The sequence below is a fragment of the Lissotriton helveticus genome, chromosome 10, assembly GCF_964261635.1.
Source record: "Lissotriton helveticus chromosome 10, aLisHel1.1, whole genome shotgun sequence".
Taxonomy (NCBI): domain Eukaryota; kingdom Metazoa; phylum Chordata; class Amphibia; order Caudata; family Salamandridae; genus Lissotriton; species Lissotriton helveticus.
Window position 1 is genome coordinate 1,085,320,696 of NC_136071.1, and position 17,976 is coordinate 1,085,338,671.

Sequence of the window (17,976 nt, forward strand, 5' to 3'; positions counted from 1 at the left end):
ATTTTATTGATGTTCTTATGGAGAAACCAGAAACCCTTCATTTTAGAGGCCCGTTTAGCAAGGTCATTCTGCACTTCGCAGAGACAAGGCCCTAATTTACGACGTCACCGATGTCGACATGACAGCCTGCTACCATTGTTTACAGGGAAACTAAAGATAACACCTCAGCGCGACTCGAGCCAGCCTCTGCAGCTCTCCTAGACCCCAGCTTCTGCTCACTAAGAAGTTTGTCAAAGACAAAAGGCCTTCCTAATTCCTCCTAATCTGCAATAATTCACCTTATTTAAAACACATGTTATATATCACTCCTGGTAGGGGCTATAATTAATTTCTATACTTAGATTATTAAGACATTTACTGTGAATAATTCGCAGAACATAATAACATAACATACCAGGTTTAGAACAAACGTGTGTTACTACCCTATGCAACAGTACTCAGCTCATCAACCTTAAATAGATGAACGTTTCAGTAAGTCCAGCTGGAGTTAAAACCTTCAACCCTGATATTAAACTCAAACCTCTGCACCAGGCACATTGGCTCACTGAGCCATTTAAAAGCAAACCCAAATGGGAACAACCTGCAAATTTGTATTATACCTAAATGTATGCTTTTACTGAAGCCTAAGGCACTTTAAAGCTATTTTAAATGGCAAGAATACCCAAATTCGACTTTGATATTTGGGGCCCTTAAAAATAAATATTCTATAATTATGTTACATATTAATCATCCTCAGAATGTTCTTTACAAATTGCAGAGATTGGACATTAGACATATCTCATGTAAATCCTTAGAAAAATTAGTTTTTGACGCCTGCGCTGAGTGAAATTCTATATGCTAATGTCCTCATTAGGCAGTGCAACACAACTTAAATTAAATTATAATGCTAGGAGGTCACAGTATGAACATTAAGCTTTATGAATAGTAAAAAACGAATTTTGTAGCACTTATTTTAATAATTATTTTTCATAATTAATAATTATTTTTAATAAACCAATCATTTTTGATAATTTCACATATAAAAGCAAGCTGCATCCCTTGCCTATCATTTTAGATGCATTTATTTATCAATCTAAGCACAGAAGCCTAACTTGAAACATGACAAAATTCGGCGCCACATTTTTTCTTTCTAAAAGGACAATTTTATTTAGCAACAGAGCCAAGAATATGCATGCAAAAATGTTTAAAGAGAGGAAAACTCTTAATTGAAATGTCTTCCTGTAATGCAAAATAATGAACCTTAGTTTTGGTACCTTTTTTAAAACACTATTCTGAAATGCAAAGATTCACCCGTGTTTAGCTAAGGGCAAAGTCCTGGCTGAGTAAATACTCCTGTTTATTCTGTGACCTGCAAAGACAACAGCTATTTGCTCAGAGGTAATAAAAGCTCTCTTCTCAGTTTTAACATGAGCACAGTGGCAGTCTTTTTCAAATGAAGACATATCAATGCGTCTGAGTTCAGCAAAAAATTTACTTTAGCTGAAGTGTTTGCCTGTTAATATCTAATACAATGTATGTAAGTAAAAAATGCTATAAGTTTGTTTTTCTACAAAACACACAATTTTCGTTTTTGAGGCTTTTTTATTCGTAGTAAATGTGAATTTTTAATTTTAGTTTCTAAGCATTAAGGGCCAGACGTAGGTAATTCCGATTTACCGACTCTTAAATACCGACTCATACCGAATCGGTATTTAAGAGTCAGTAAATTGGAAGGAGGCAGATGTAGGTAAAAAATTACTGAATCTGTAAGAGTCGGTATTTACCGATTCTGTAAATACCAATTCTGTATTTCCCATTGATTCCTATGGGCCTTGAAGCCCATAGGAATCAATGGGAAATACAGAATCGGTATTTACAGAATCGGTAAATACCGAATCCTGCAAGGGTGCAGGGGGTGTCACTTTGACACCCTCTAGCACCCCAAGTACAGGCTAGTGTGACATGTGGCACACATACATGCCCTAAGGGCATGTCTGTGTGTCACATTGCACAGGTCTCTTAAGGGCCTGTGGCACTCTTAGGAGTGTCACCTACATATGGATTTACAGAATCAGCATGTTTACCGTTTTGGTAAAGTACCAAAGTGGTAAATTTACCGAATCGGTAAATATACTGATTCTGTAAATAACTACCCACCGACATCTCAAAAGCCAAATACCGGTCGGTAACGGCCGAATTCGGCCGTTACCGACCGGTATTTGGCTACCTACATCTGGCCCTTAGACATTTTGCTTAATAGACTGGAAACATCAAGAAAAAACCCACGAACACACATTGAGCTCATTTCAGTCATAAACAGAAAGGGGTCAAACACTTAGGACACACAATACGGCGCGCTTTAGCCTTTATTTCGTAAATAGCGCCATCGCTATTGACTTACAGAAGTTGCACTAATGGGAAAACCACATAAACATGTAAACACACATTTAAACCACAAATAAATACTCAGGACAGAAACCAAGGACAGCTCACAGACTGTACTTAAACCAAACCATTTGTAAATACTGGTTGTAAGTCATATTTTCAAGAAGCGCTTCTCAATAGTGTTCCAAAAGACTTCAAAAACAGCCCAACAGACTGATGTATGTCCAAGAAGCGAAAATACACTAAATTCATTAGCTTTGGCTAACAGAACTCCAAAAATCGTTCTACATATCAAAAAAATTGCACGGAACAAAGGATCCTTGTATGTATTATGTCTATATTTTAATTCCCTGGGGATACAGAATCACCAAGGAAGAAATATGTTTGTATACTTAAACCTATTTAAGTATTCCCTTCAGGGGATCCGGCCAATTTACTTCACATAAAAACACCACATTTCTTCAATGTGAGCTTGAAAACAGGCATGCCAAAAATACTGCCGAATATGCAAGAATTATAATCAGAGTAGTGCTTAAATGTATTTTTCATACGTGCACCATTCAACAAAACCAGATAGAGAAAAATCTCCTCATTACCTGTCCACACAAATTGCAATTTGCATATCAAATCCATACAAATCAAAAGTTGGCCAACACAAATTCCAAAGTTCCAAAGCTACAGTAAGCGTTACTAAACTACCTTACTCTTACCAATCAAAAGGTTATCCAAATTCTAACTGCAAAGTTCTACATGACCTAACGGTCTTTTTTCTTTTAGAATACTCACGCCAAAAAGGTTCTCAGTCAGGAGTGACATCATGTGGAGGATCAAAATCAGGAAGATCAGAAATATACTGGGCTACAAAGACAAAGAATCTCAAGAATCCTTGTGCACAGAGTAGTAGAGTCCCGTCCTGTCCTCCTCAGTAGATTTCAGTCTTCTGACAAGATCACTCCTTCAGAAAGTCACTTCACTGATGAAGCCCATGTTGGCCGCGCCATTTGAAGAAACTGAAATCTTCATTCTCAGGGGTACTTGATAATAAAGAACTTGGCACAGAAGCTGAAATATGAAAAGACATCTTTATTAAACTTAATTACGTGAGGCTACGTCACACAGAAGCCGTAGCAACTGAATGAGGCAGTCTAAAGAGTACAGAACACAGAGGCCTTTTATATGCTTAGGGTTACAAACTCAGCATAAAAGAAAGGGGCAGTCCTAGCTTTTGCAAGCATGCAAAATACCTAATATGGACATACAAGATCTGCCAAATATTAGGAAATAGGTAAATATTCAAAACAAGGCATCATGTAACCAGAACATTCCCCTTGAGCCGTGCTTTTGCCCAACCTGATAAGTTAATCAATTACACCACCTGTAGGTCAGTCAGTAATGGCAGGTATGTCTGTATGCTTCAAAAGAAAGGCTGTGTAATAGGAAAACACAGGGAGAGAATAGCGAAGGCCAAAAGATAAGATACAACAAGAGAAGAATACTAAAGGCTAACAGATAGTTGATACAGGGATTAGGTGGTCCAGACAAGAATTAGTTAGGCCAGCTGGTGTCTGAGATGGGTTTCAAAACAAGGACAGAGGGGGTTTTCAACACGTTGCAGTCCAAAGGGCAAAAACACTTCGTGAATCATGCAGCCTGTGTAAAGGCAACATAAAATGATGACAAATGTAAAATGGAGTCCACTTGGCCGCTGCCCACTGGGTGGTAGACCGGAGTGCGTTTCATTTGGATCCCGTTTCAGTTGGTGAAGGCTGTCCATTTAGCTGATGTGAACTGGGTCCATTGTCACTGGTAAAGGACTTGGGGATGCCCTCCCTCAAAAAGATGTTGGTGAGGAAGGTAATGACGATGTTGGAATCGACTGATTTCGATTTCTGGCCACTTTGAGTAGCGGTCCATGATGAGGTGTTTGGGTGTACCCCAGGTGTCTAGGACAGGGCCTACAATGTTGATGGACAAGTCCTCCCAGGTGTCGGGAGTGGAGAACTCACCCATGGGGGGGTCTCAGGGTGTCAAGAGTTTTTTCAGCCCTGACGCAATGGGCACAGTCCCTCACAAACCTTTCTACTTGAATGTCCATGGCTGGCCACCAGTACAGCTCTTTCATCTGTCTTTTGGCATTTACAATGCAAAGGTGGCCTTCATAGTTGATGTGGAGAATGCGGTCATATAGGGCCTTCGGAGGCACCACTTTGTCGCCCCGTAGCAGAAACATGGAGTCCTCGCCAATGGAGAGTTCCTCACAGACATCCCAGAATTTCCTGATATTGCCTTCGATGTGCTTCTTCTCCGGCCAGCCTCGTGTGATGTACAAGTTGACTTTGCAGAGTTCGGTGTCCTGTGCGTAGGCTTCTGCCCAGTCCTGGGCACTGATGGAGTGTTCATGATCCGTCAGGAAGGCGACGCTGTAGTCGTCCCAATCCGAGGATGTGACAGGTTCTTCCATAGCTGCTTCCCTGCTCAGGAAATCTGCCACTCCGTTCTGCTGCCCAGGGATGTATTCCACATCGTAGTAAAAGTCCAACAGACACAATGTCATTTTTGCTATGTGTGGAGTGGCTGTCACGATGCTGTTAGACGTGAGGACTTTGATCAGTGGTTTGTGGTCTGTATGAAGTGTGAATCGTGACCCCCACAGATACTGTCGGAATTTCTCCATCGCCCAGATGACTGCTAGCATTTCCTTTTCGTTCACACTGTACTTCTCTTCACTGGAAGTGGTCTCGGTGCCATCTGAAGCCCTCTGGGAGAGGACTGCTCCCAGTCCTTTGTCACTGGCATCCATGGTCAGGATACTGGGCGCAGTGCCGTCAAATCCATGCAAGGGAACCACCTCACATATATCGTGTTTGATTTCTACTAATTCCGCTTCTGTCTCCTCCAACCAGGAAAACGTATTCTTCTCCTTGAGCAGTTGGCACAGGCTGTGCGTCTTTGTCACAAAGTTCCTGACTAACTTACTGTATAACTTCGCCATCCCCAGAAACGAGCGTACGTCGTCCTTGGTTTTCGGCGAGGGAGCGGACATAATGGTCTCCACGTTTGTAGATGTGGGGGTGATGCCTGTGTCACTGAATACATGCCCGAGATATGTGACTTTGCGTAGACCAAATGTGCATTTCTCTAATTCAGCCTTGAGGCGTGCGCAGGATGTTGTCATGTTCAGCCTTGGATTTTCCCATGACCAGGATGTCATCTTGAAAGTAGGGAACTCCGCAGACACCTTGAAACAGCTTATGGTTGAGTTTCTGGAAGACAGCTGCCACGGATGCGACCCAAAGGGCAGCCATCTGAACCTGTCGCATCCAAAGTGTGTGATGAAGGAAGTGAGATGTCGGCATGATGGGTTGAGTGATATTTAGTGGTAAGCGGCTTCGAGGTCGATGGTGGAGAACCACGTGATATCTTTGGTCTGGGCAAGCAGTTTGTTTATTTTGGGCAATGGAAACTTGTCCACAATTATGTTTTTGTTTAGGTCGCTGAGATCAATGCAGAGGCGAATCTTGCCACTTGGTTTGTGCGCCATGAAAGGCGCGAGCCATTCGGCGCATTTGATCGGTTCAATGGTGCCGCTGTCTCTAAGCGCCTGAGTTCTAGTTGTACTGCTTCTTGACAGTTAAATGGGATGTTCCTGACTTTATGGGAGACTGGTACTGCTCCGTCTGTAAGTACGATCTTGTGGGAGAATTTGCACATCTTCCCAATTTGGTCACTGAAGATAGTGGGGAACTCTGCTTGGAGCGAGGATGGCATGGACGTATCATCCATCAGGAGCACTTGTGTGTCGCCACTGGGGTTGAGCTGGATGCCAAACGCTCCTTGGTCCCCCCACTCCAGGACCGATGCCACATACATTTTCGCTGTGGTGTGCCTTCCATTGAACTTGAACCAGTGCTGCCGAACCCCACCCTGGGGATTCATTTTCCCCTGTATGTGACTGGATGGACTTCTGTAGGGTGAAGATGAGCTCCCACCACTTTGGCGAAGTCATGGTCCAAAATCTGTTTCTGGATGATGGTGTATGGCGATCCGAAGTCCGCTACCATGCTGACGTGAACGCCCCCAATGGACAACTTGCAGGAGGGTTTTTTCATTGCGACGCCCCTATGCCCAGGATGTGATCTTCAATGCACAGGATGCTGTCTGGGTCCACGACCTCTGCGCCCTCTTGATCATTGGGAGCGTCCTGGACGTATTTGACTGCAGCATTTCTGGGCCTTCGGCGGCAGACTTTGCCGAAGTGTCCTGTGATGACACAGAAAGAAAGAGCACTTGATGTGGGACGCCGGGCATTTTTTGTCATTTCCCATGTGGGAATGGCTGCTAAATATGTGCAGGCACCTTGTTTGACCTGAGGGGCATGACTAGGACCTCTGCCTTTGGCCGTAGATTGTCGGGTTGGGGCGGCATCCGTCATGGGTTTTAAGGGTTGAAATTTCCGGTCGGTGATTCTGCACACCATGGCTTGTGGTGCCGTGTCTTTCTTGGCCGTGAGAGCGCATTGTTTTCATAACTTTGCTCGTTTTACTATTACAGTGATCTCTGGAAGGGGCGCTTCGCCGCTTACCCAGAGCTTTTCCTGGACACTTGTGCATGATGATTTGGTCCCGTATGAGCTCATCGTGCAGGGTGTCAAACCTGCAGTTGATGGGCAGTTTCTTGAGGGCCGCTATGTAGTCCTCCACTGACTCCAATTCTGCCTGGTTTCGTTGGAAGAAATTGTGACGGTCAATGGCCATTGTTAATGTTAAATATTGATATTTCCAAAGCGCCAACTGCTAACTGTGTCCTGGCGCTACATGAGGTCCTACCTGGGTCTTGAGCAAGAGAGAAATGTCAACCAGAATCTAAGCCTAAACAGAGAAGAGCCAGGTCTTCAAAGCCTTTCTAAAGGCAAGCAGACTTGGCAAGGCTCTAAGATGCATCGGAAGGCAATTCCATGCTTTGGCTGCAACAACCACAAAGCTTCTTTCCCCCCAGTTGGCTTTTTTTGCAAAAGGAACAGACACCAATTTAGCATCTGAAAAGCGTAGACATCTGGTGGTGTGTACCATTGGAATTGAGTTTTAGGATGGTTGGGCCCAGTTCTATAAAGTGCCTTGTAAACTATGCACAGGGTCTTAAACTGTACCCGTTTTCACACTGGCAACCAGTGAAGCCTTATGATCTCTGCCGTGATGGAGGCCGTGCATATCACCGGCTGGTAATGGCTGTCTAAGTCATCAAGGGCATGCTGGAAAACATCGTCGATTGACGATGCCCTGGCCTTCTTCACCATTTGGACGTACACACGCAGACCCTCCTGCCCCAGATTAAGTAGTAGGATCTTCTTCTGTTTTTTGATGGAGAATTCCTCCTCGCCTTCGTCTTCCAATACTGAGAGGTAATTCAAGAAATACCCCTTCCAGTCAGCCCACTTCATGGCTGGTTCCCGGGATTGGGTAGGAAGGGCACTGGGGTAGTTAAAGAGAGGTTTGGGCACACATGGTGCGTGTGGCTTGGACAGCAGTGTAACTGTTGTATATTGGCAGCGATCGGGGTTAGCATTTAGCTGAAGCCATCTTGTATTCGGCAACCATCTTGTCTGCCATGTGCTAACCATGTGCTCTGTCCTACCTTGCTTTCTGTACTGCGAGGGGCCAGCAGCAACACCCCTGACAGTTTAGAACGAAAAGAGCAAGGCTTTAGAAAGCAATACACCGTGAAAAAGGCAACTATCCTAGACTGGACATGGTTGTCCAGGACCCTAAACAACAAGTTGGAAAAACGTTGACAAAACAAGTCTGTTACTGGGAAATCTTTTTAAAAAATCTACAAATTCTGCTCCTGGAAAGTCAACGGCCTCGGAGTTAAGCTCATGGATACGGAACTAAAACTATACATGCAAAGTTTCGACCTCATAGCATTGCAAGAAACTTGGTCAGACTCTCCTCCACCACTCCCAGGCTATACCCTGAATTTTATATCTCCTATACAGAGCGCAAGATTTGGCCACAAAAAAGGAGGCCTTGTTACCTACAGTTCATTAAGAAGCATGTGTACAGTAGTGCCTCTACCATACAAACTAGACCCTCCAAACGCAATGCAAGTACTACGAATCTCTATTCAAGAACAAGGAAAAAACGAGGAGATATTTCTAATAAACCTTTATCTACATCCCCGAGGTAAGAAGCAAGGAGCCCAGCAATTGAACGAAGAGCACATGAAACTATTAACCGCAGAGAATACAAACAGTCTGATTATTAGTGGCGATTTTAATCAGAATATGCTCAACAATCCGGCCACAGAAGTCAGCACTGACGAGGACCCATTTGCATTGGGACAATATTCTCAAGATAACTCTTCTGGAGGAAGAAGTACAAAAGCAGTGCAGCGACTTCTAGCGACACTAGAAGAACTAGGTCTTCGAGCACTAAATGGGAGATTCCCAGGGGATCGTCCCCAAGCGGCAAAATTCCACAGTACAACGATCAGTTCAACAATTGATTTTACCTTCCTCTCCAGTAACCTGTTTCAATCAGCAAGTGATTTCCACATCGGCTCATTAGACTTTAGTGACCACTTACCCCAAGAAGTAACACTAGAGGGCTTCACAATTCTAAACCCAGCATGCGCCATTGGGCATAAACTTGTTTACACTGCAAATGATAGGGGGATAAAGTGCAGAACAGATGATCCTCAGCGCCTCCTTCTCTACGCTAAGCAAGTACTCGGTGAATCCTAAAATGAAACAACAGACCTAATTGACAGCAGGGAGAAATTTGCAGAAACACTATGCAATAATATGGGAAAAACACAGAGGAAAAACCAGCTCGAAGGAGCGGGTAATGCTGCTACCAAACGCGGCATTATAATCACAATTTTATAAACAATGCTCATTTAAAAAACCTAAAAACTCTCATCGGCCAAAAGCTACGAAGGGTAAGGACAGATCCTGCCGCCATGGAAGAACTGAGGTTGCTAAAGCGCGACCGCAGGAGGCTGGCCTAGCGACTTAAGTGAGAAGCAGAAGAACTTCTACATGATGCCAAATCTAATAACAGCACTCCATTTTGGCGAAAGATCAATAATTTGTCCATGGTGCGGAGTCAAGGCATTAACGCTCATTTCACAGATGATAACTGGATAACCTTTCTCAGCACGCATTTCAGTTGTACTGACTACACCATCCAAAGAATGTCTAAACCCACAAAAGACACTGAGGGTCGATTAACGCTCCGCCATGAACATTACCACCCTCAGCAGCTAGATCAGACAATTGTGATTAAGCGTGTACTGATCTGTAACAGAATCTCAAAGGGAAGACGCGAAGGGGCCCCGGGACCAAACGGGATCCCCCCATACTGTTCAAGCAAGATCCCGATTACTGGGCCGCTACTCTCAAACAATTGTTCGACAAGATTCTGCTGACATCACTTATCCCATCATCATGGAGGGAAGCCATCATTCCACCTATCTTCAAAAAGGGAGACCAAAACTATCCAAAAATATACCGGCTAGTGGCCCTGCTTGACAACGAGGCATTTTACGGGACTCCTTCTAGAGGAACTGTTATCTTGGGCAGCTGATGTTTCAGCAATTCTATACAATCAAACAGGTTTTTGCAAAGGTATGGGCACCACTACTAATATTCTAGCACTTTCTCTACTAATGGATGCAGCCCTAGAAGTGATCCATCCACTCTACCTGTGCTATATTGACTACAGCTTAGCTTTCGACCATGTCAATCGAAACCTTCTGTGGGAAAAGTTACACAAGCGGAACATTCCCCCGTTGCTCTTAAACCAACTAATCCTCCTACACAGCGAGACATGGGTACAAGTTAGGCTGAGCACCGGCGATTACCTAACAAAGAAGATCCCAACAAATACAGGAGTAAAACAGGGCTGTGTACTTGCCCCAATAATTTTTAATCTTTTCATGGTAGAGCTATCTACGTTGTTGAAAGAATGCAACTCGCATGCACCAAAGCTATAGGGCTCCCGGATCTCAAATTTATTTTATGCAGACGACTTGCTACTCATCAGCCGGACCACTGTTGGCCTGCAGCGGCTACTGGACATTACTTCAAGATATTCCGCCGCTAACCGGCTTAGCATCAACCGTGAAAAATCCAAAGTCATGTGCATTAACCTCCCTAAAAAGAAAGTAACACGGAACTGGCACTTGTCATCCAGGAAGCTGGAAATGGTCTGTGAATATTGATATCTGGGGGTCATCATAGACCGCAAGGGCAACTTCACGCCGCAATGTGAAGCCATAAAAAGGAGAGGGTTAACCATTGCGGCAGCACTTAGAAATTTAAAAAACACGGTTTCTGGCCCAAGCTTACTTCTTCTCATAAAGGTGATTCAGGCAAAATTAATCCCAGCCATCACTTACGGCAGCGAATCAATAAGAGTGACGGATGCTTTTTTAGTAGACAGAACGGTAGCAAAGGCGCTATGTATGATCTTCGGCCTTCCTAGGTATACATCGCCTGCCCAAATGAGATTAGAATTTGGGCTACAAAAAGAAGAGCTGGCACGCAGGGGAGCCTACATAAAAACCTGGCATACAGTAAGCAGGGGAGACCCGAAAACCCTAAATGCTCTCCTGTGGAAGGAACTTCAAAATAAAGAAACCTACTCTGCAAGGCGGTATTTGGAGGCCGCCATCGACAACCTTGGCTTACAACAATTATGAGAACTTTCAGGCTCCACAGCAGGCTTCAAAAAGGTGGTCAACAAGACAGTCCGGAAAGAATCACTGCTGCAGGTCAAAGCCGCTCTATCAAAGCGGTCTCACGGCTGGCTTACAGTTCAATCGTAAACCATGCCCTTGCCCCAAACTTATCTACAGATAGGCTTTACTAAAAAAATAAAATAGAAGTTCCTGAAATTTCGCCTAGGGCTACTGCCGTCAGCGACCCACTTACCTCCATGGTTACGGCCACATTTACCAACAACATGCCTACTTTGTGGAAACGGCAAAGAAAACACAGTTCATTTGATCACTATCTGTAGCAAACTTCTTCTTCTTGAGACCACTCTTTAACATCCGTAAGACACGGACCTGCAGGCAAGCTGTGCTAGCTTGCTTCAAAGGAGATGATATCCAACTGAGCTGCCGAATGGTAAAATTCCGTGAAACAGCCGAGGCCCGCTTCAAAACGTTGAAGGAAATGAACAAAATTTAGCAGTACAGCAAAAGGACGAATGGATGAACCCAACGGTACCCCTAAAGACCAAGCTCCAGGGCGACACCTTGACTCTGTCTCACACCGATTATCACTGACTATACAACAGGGACAGATTCTCAAACTGTTATTATAATTTAACCATTCTTTCTTGTACACTGGCACTTTACTATGTTACCCCTTGGCCGGCATTGAGGAAGAATTTATTGCATAACTTTTTATGATAAACAGGCCGTTTAACATGATGTTAAGCTTATTTTAATTTTGCTGCTGCTATCACACCATGTTTTTTAAGGATGGAATTATCGTCTTAACACGCACAAACTTGACTCATGTTTTATTAACCGATTTTTCTCTTTTTTATATTGTAAAGGTTTTAAATAACTATGCACAATAAAGTATCTATCACAGCTTCCTGTCCTACCTTGCTGTCATTTACTCTTGCACTCTGCTTATAGACAGACTATATTTAGGCTCTGCTACTCTGCAAATGCGCAGAAGAGCCTGTGACTGTCCATGCACCTGTTCTAGTATGTAACTGTCAGGTTATTCTTCCCGGAGTCAGCAAACTGCTAGCTCCTCCCTACTGTTGACTGTGCATTTCTGTATGACCTTTTATGTATATGTAACCCTTCTTTGCTGTACATCCTGTACCGCCTTCTTTTGAGCCCCTGTGTGGATATAAAAGGGCCATGCTCCTTCTGCTCAGTGTGCTACTTCATACACTACCAAAAGGTGTTGTGTGAATGTAGTTCCACCTCATGAGGTTAATAAAACTTTGTTTTATATTCCAGTTTCCGTGCCAACTTCTATCCTATTGGTCTGAGGACTTTGTGAAGAGAAGGGCGAACCCCTAGCACTGGTAGGCCTAGCTGAGGCCCACCCGGACAAATTGGCGCCCAGCCAGTGGGGATCATCGGCGACTCGGATGCCCGAAGGAGTGGTCGAAACAAAGGATTGGAATCTCGCTGCGGACAATCGCTGCCCGAGGAGAGCCATGTCTTGGCAACCACAGCATTTTTCCTCTCTTTCTGATCTGACCCTCCAGGTGGTGCCGGTCCTCGACTGAGATCTCTTCTGTTGATTCACCGTGCAGTGACCATTTGGTTGATTCAAGAACTTGGCAGTTGGAATCCGGATACCGAGGGATTGGTATGGGTCGTTTTGATGTGACACTTGCTGTTGGTTTGATTCCAGGGATTGGTAAGATCGTTTTAAGCGGCTTACTTTTGGTTTTGGAATTTGTATTGGCAAATTTTGGAATCTGTGATTGAGAATATATAAATTGCAATTTATATAGGCAGGTAATGAGGAAAATATTTCCTGTTTTGACTAAGGTTTGAATGGCGCACCATACAAGCGTACTTTAGGCGCTACTTTGTGATAATACTGCATATTCTGCACTATTTTTGGCATGTCTGTTTCTAGCACACTTCGTAGAATGTGTTGCTTTTGTGGTGGTACTAGTTTACGACTCGATGAAGCACAACCGCCCCCCCCGGAGGGGACGCCTAATAGGGACATGTATATTAAGTATTATATTTCTTCTATAATGTACAGCACGTTATGGAATAAATATACTAGTAAGGATCCTGAGTTATGTTGGCCTATGCATGTGTCATTTGATTTATGAAAGATTCAGTATTTGGAACAATATATGTTTAAGCGAAAGACTTGGCACGATATGTTTGACTGTGTACAAATGTGGGAGAAAGAAGTGCGTGAACTAATGAAGCGTGAGCAAGCCTTGATTGAAAAGGAACAATGAAAAAATATTTATGCAAAAGCATTAGAGTTGAAAAATAAAGAAATTAAAGAACTAAATGAGAGAGAGGATAGGGAGCGTCATTTGCAGGTAACTGGCCAATACATTGTTCGGCGACCCCTTTATCCTATCCTTAATAAACCACAAGATGATTTCTTGTTGTTAGATCGTTCTCTGCCTCTGTATACTATTCCTTCTGCTCCTCATGAGTCAGATGAAAACTCTGCTTCAGAGCAAGGGAAAGCACGGGAAACTCATTCTATGTTGACAGCTGAACGTGCGGCTGATCTTAGATCCGCTGCACGCAAAGTCGTTCGTAGTACTGCTTCTGCTTCTGAACTTATAGATAGCATGAAATGTTGGCAGGAAAGGGAGCAAATATATTTCACTGAGGTATTCGCCGCAGAAGTCATTGAGTGGTTTAGGAAGCATTCTGAGGAATTGGAGCCCGATGATATAGCAAATGACTGTAAGCAAATGCGTGATGGTCTTTTTGTGTTTTCCCACGTGGCAGACTCAATCAGACGTTTGGTTAAACTGCGTGTTGAAGCAGTTCGTTTGTGAGAAGAGAAAAAGGCAGCAGACGCAGCTGCACAAACATCCCAGATCAGCGTGACACAGGCTTCTGCTTCTGATACAGATAACACTATGATAGTTCATGCGAAACCTATGCGGGAAGCCGCACCTTTGTATGTTCCTCCTAGAGGTGAGGGAACAAGTGATAATAAGGATTCTGCTGATGCAAAGGATTATTTTATTTATAATTGGGTTTATACTCCTTGGAATAGAGCGGATGTTATGGCCCTTAAAGCTGCATTGCCTGATCCACGGAAAAATCCAGCCGCTTTTTATGAGGAAGTTGAGGGAGCCGTGAGCACTTGTACCATGACTCTGCCTGATATTGATGTTTTTTGGATTAATATTACCCCCTGATATGTGGAGAACTGTTCGTAAAGTTGATGATTGTGCGACTTTTGGAGCATTATGGAAAGAATTAGAACAAATGGATGAAGAAAGGGAACCCACACAGAAGCCATGTCAGCTAATTTTAGACCTTCCCGCAGCTATATTAGCTAAGTTAAAGACGATTATTCCCCCTAAAAAGATAGATTGGACTGTATTAGCGTCTTGCAAGCAAAAAGCAGATGAATCGGTTTCTGACTTCTTTACTCGCTTTGAGGAGGCAATCCACGATTTTAGTGGCTAGGCATTGACAGATGACATGGGCAGGCATCTGTTTGTCGATAAATATGTCACCAACCTGTTGCCAGGAATAGCTAGTTGCCTAAAGGCCAGTGAGAGTTCATGGACTACCTCTTCTCCGGTTTCTCTTTTGACTATGTCTCAGTATTATAAGCGACAGGAATTAGAAGCGAAGGGCAATGAGGATAAGAAGACTAAAGAGTTCAAAACAAAGGTTATGCTGGCTCAGGCTTATGGTCCGCCTTCTAGAGTTAGTGATAGAGGTGGACGTGAGTCTTATGGTCCGTATTTTCCTCCTTATACTCGTTCGACTTTGTCTACTGACCAGTGTGCGTACTGCAGGAAATTTGGGCATTGGGCTGCAGATTATCCGGCATTGCGTGCTCAGCAGTATCCACATGGATGGGGACAAATGAGAAATCATTCAGGATAAGATGGACCTAGAGGAAGCACGGACGATCGTGCTAGGTTTGATGCTAATACACGTGGACAGGATGGGTTTAACACTTTTGATAGACGGAACCAATATCAAATGTCTGATTATTTGCCGTCTGATTTGAAAGATTCTGTTTATGCATAGGACTGCCTAGGATGGGGTAAGGAATCAGTTGAAATTCCAATAGATCAGAAGGGTCCCTATGTTACAGCACATATTTTGGGTTCTACTGATCAGTTTCTGGTTGATACAGGAGCTACTCGTAGCGCCTTGTCTAAACAATTGGTTCAAAGGGCTCCCCTGTCTGGCTTAACCATTACATCGATAGGTTTCGATGGAACACCTTCCCTTAGCCCACTGACACAACCACTTGCATTTCATGTTGACACATTTTGTGCACCATGTCCATTTTTGCTTCCTTCGTATACACCAGACAATATTGTGGGTTTTGATCTGCTCAAGTATTTCAGGGCTACGATAGGATGTTCTCCAGAAGGTGTATGTGTTATTTTGAATGACAATTAGGCCTGGGCGGTAAATTCTGTTCCGTTCGCGGAATTTGCGGAATTTGGGTAATTTCGCGTTCCGCGGAGAATGCTAAATTGCACAAAATTCTGCGTTCCGTGACTTTTTTTGCTTGTTCGCGTTCTCAAATGCGTGTTCGCGGGATATTTCCCCTCAGCACTCAAACAGCGATTGCGAACAGTAAAAAAGCATCACGGACAACCAATTCCGCGTATTCGCCGAATTTCTGCATGTTAGCGGAGATTTTTTACTGTTTTGCAGCGATTTGCGTAACGCCAATATGCAAATTCAGCCTACCTCTAATGACAACTACCCCGTGATTGAGAGATCTTGTCTTGTTAAAAAGGACATTGCATTAGCTTCACTCCCTAGTACTTTGTGAGCTACTTCAGACACCGATGTAGGGCAAATGGTTATTCCACCAGGACATATTAGTGTCAAGGAAGGCGCTTCATTGCCACGCTTGCCTCAATACAAAATTTCTCAAGAAGGTGAAGAAGCACTTGTATGCATTGTCCCTGATTTAATTGAAGTGGGGGTTGTGGAAGAAGTTCATTATAACATTTGCAACAGTCCTATTCTTCCTATTTTGAAAAAAAACACTGACACTAGGATTTATAGATTCATCATTTATTTCCGGGAAGTTAACAAGATTGTAGTACCACTCTTTTACTTTGACTGAAGGAGTGGCTCTCATACAATATGTTGATGACATCTTGTTGGCAGACGATACGCCTGAACAGTGTGAAAAATGTACTTCGTCTTTCCTTTCCTTTCTTGCTTCACATCACCACAAAGTGCCAAGGAAGAAATTGCAATATTGTCAACCGAAGGTTACCTACTTAGGTCACCTTCTGTCTAAGGAGGGACATGCACTTACACCAGATCGCATTCAAGCAATTTTAGACACACCAGTGCCTTCTACTCAGAAACATGTCTGTGCATTCATTGGTCTGGCTTCGTTTAGTAGGCAATAGATATTAGGTTTTTCACACATTGTTAAACCCTTGTTAGCACTTTTGACTAAAGACACTCCAATGCCCCTTCCATGGACAGATGAATGCCAAGATGCTTTTCGTCAGCTACGACAAGCTCTTTGTTCTGCACCAGTGTTAGGCACTCCAGATTACACAAAAGCTTTTACGCTCTGTGTACACGGGAAAGATGGATGTGCATTGTCAGTTTTAGTGCAGACACATGGTGACAAGCAGCGTCCCTGTGCATATTTTTCAGCGGTTCTTGATCCTGTTGATCGTGCATTGCCTGGGTGTTTTCGTTGAGTTGCAGCAGCAGCTGTGTCCACACGTCAGAGTGAAGGGATCGTTTTGTCACATAAACTGTTAGTGCTAGTACCCCATGCGGTCGATGTCCTTTTGAATCAGACTAAAACGCAACACTTGACTAGTGCTCGTTTGACAGGATACAAATTGACACTGTTGGCCCCTCACAACATTACCTTGAAGAGGTGTGCAACTCTGAACCCAGCTACTTTGTTACCATATCCAGTGACTCAGACTGAGTCACAGGTGTCTCATGATTGTATATTCCTTATTGAGGAACAGACAAAGGGTCGCGTTGATTTGCAAGATACATCTCTTTTGGATGCAGATGGGGAACTATGGGTTAATGGGTCTTGTTTGAAGCTACCAGATGCACGACATCAGCTGCATTTGCAATTGCGACACTTCAGACAGTAGTAGAGACAGCTCGTATACCACAGAAGTGGGCTCAAGCAGCTGAGCTAATAGCTTTGACACAAGCGTGTGAACTTAGCACTAACTTGCTTGTGAACATCTATACAGATAACCGCTATGCTTTTGGAGTGGCCCATGATTTTGGCCTACTTTGGAAGGAAAGAGGCTTTCTTAAGTCCCACAGGATGCAGATAATGCACGGAGAACTAGTGCATAATCTTCTGACTGCACTGACATAACCAAAGAAAATAGCTATTGTTAAGTGTAGCGCACACAAGAAAGTGACTGACAAGACAGGACAAGGCAATGCCTTTGCAGATCGCATAGCTCGTGAGACTGCGATGCAGCGAAGTACTACATCAATGTACGTAGTTAAGTCACAAGCTGAAAGTTGGCATGATGCTAGACAAGAACTGCTAGACATACAGAGGTCTGCTTCTGTGGAAAACTTGAGCAATGGTCTAAAGAGGGAATATTGGATGATGAGGGCTGTTGGCGAAACAAAGAGATGGATAAGTGGAAACTGCTTATAGCCTATTTACAGCCTATGGTTCAAATGGCACATGGGCCGGCACATGTTGGAGCTTTGGCAGTAACGAAATTGCTTACGCAAGTTTGGGAGCATCCAAAAATTGTCAGCACAGCTAACAGAATAGTACAGTCCTGTTTGATCTGTTGGCAGTACAATCCTGGAAAAGGGACACAGATTCCTGGAGGAGGGTTTGCTACACTAACTGCAACTTTTGAAGTTTTGCAAATGGATTATATCCAACTTGAACGTTGCAATAACTTGAAG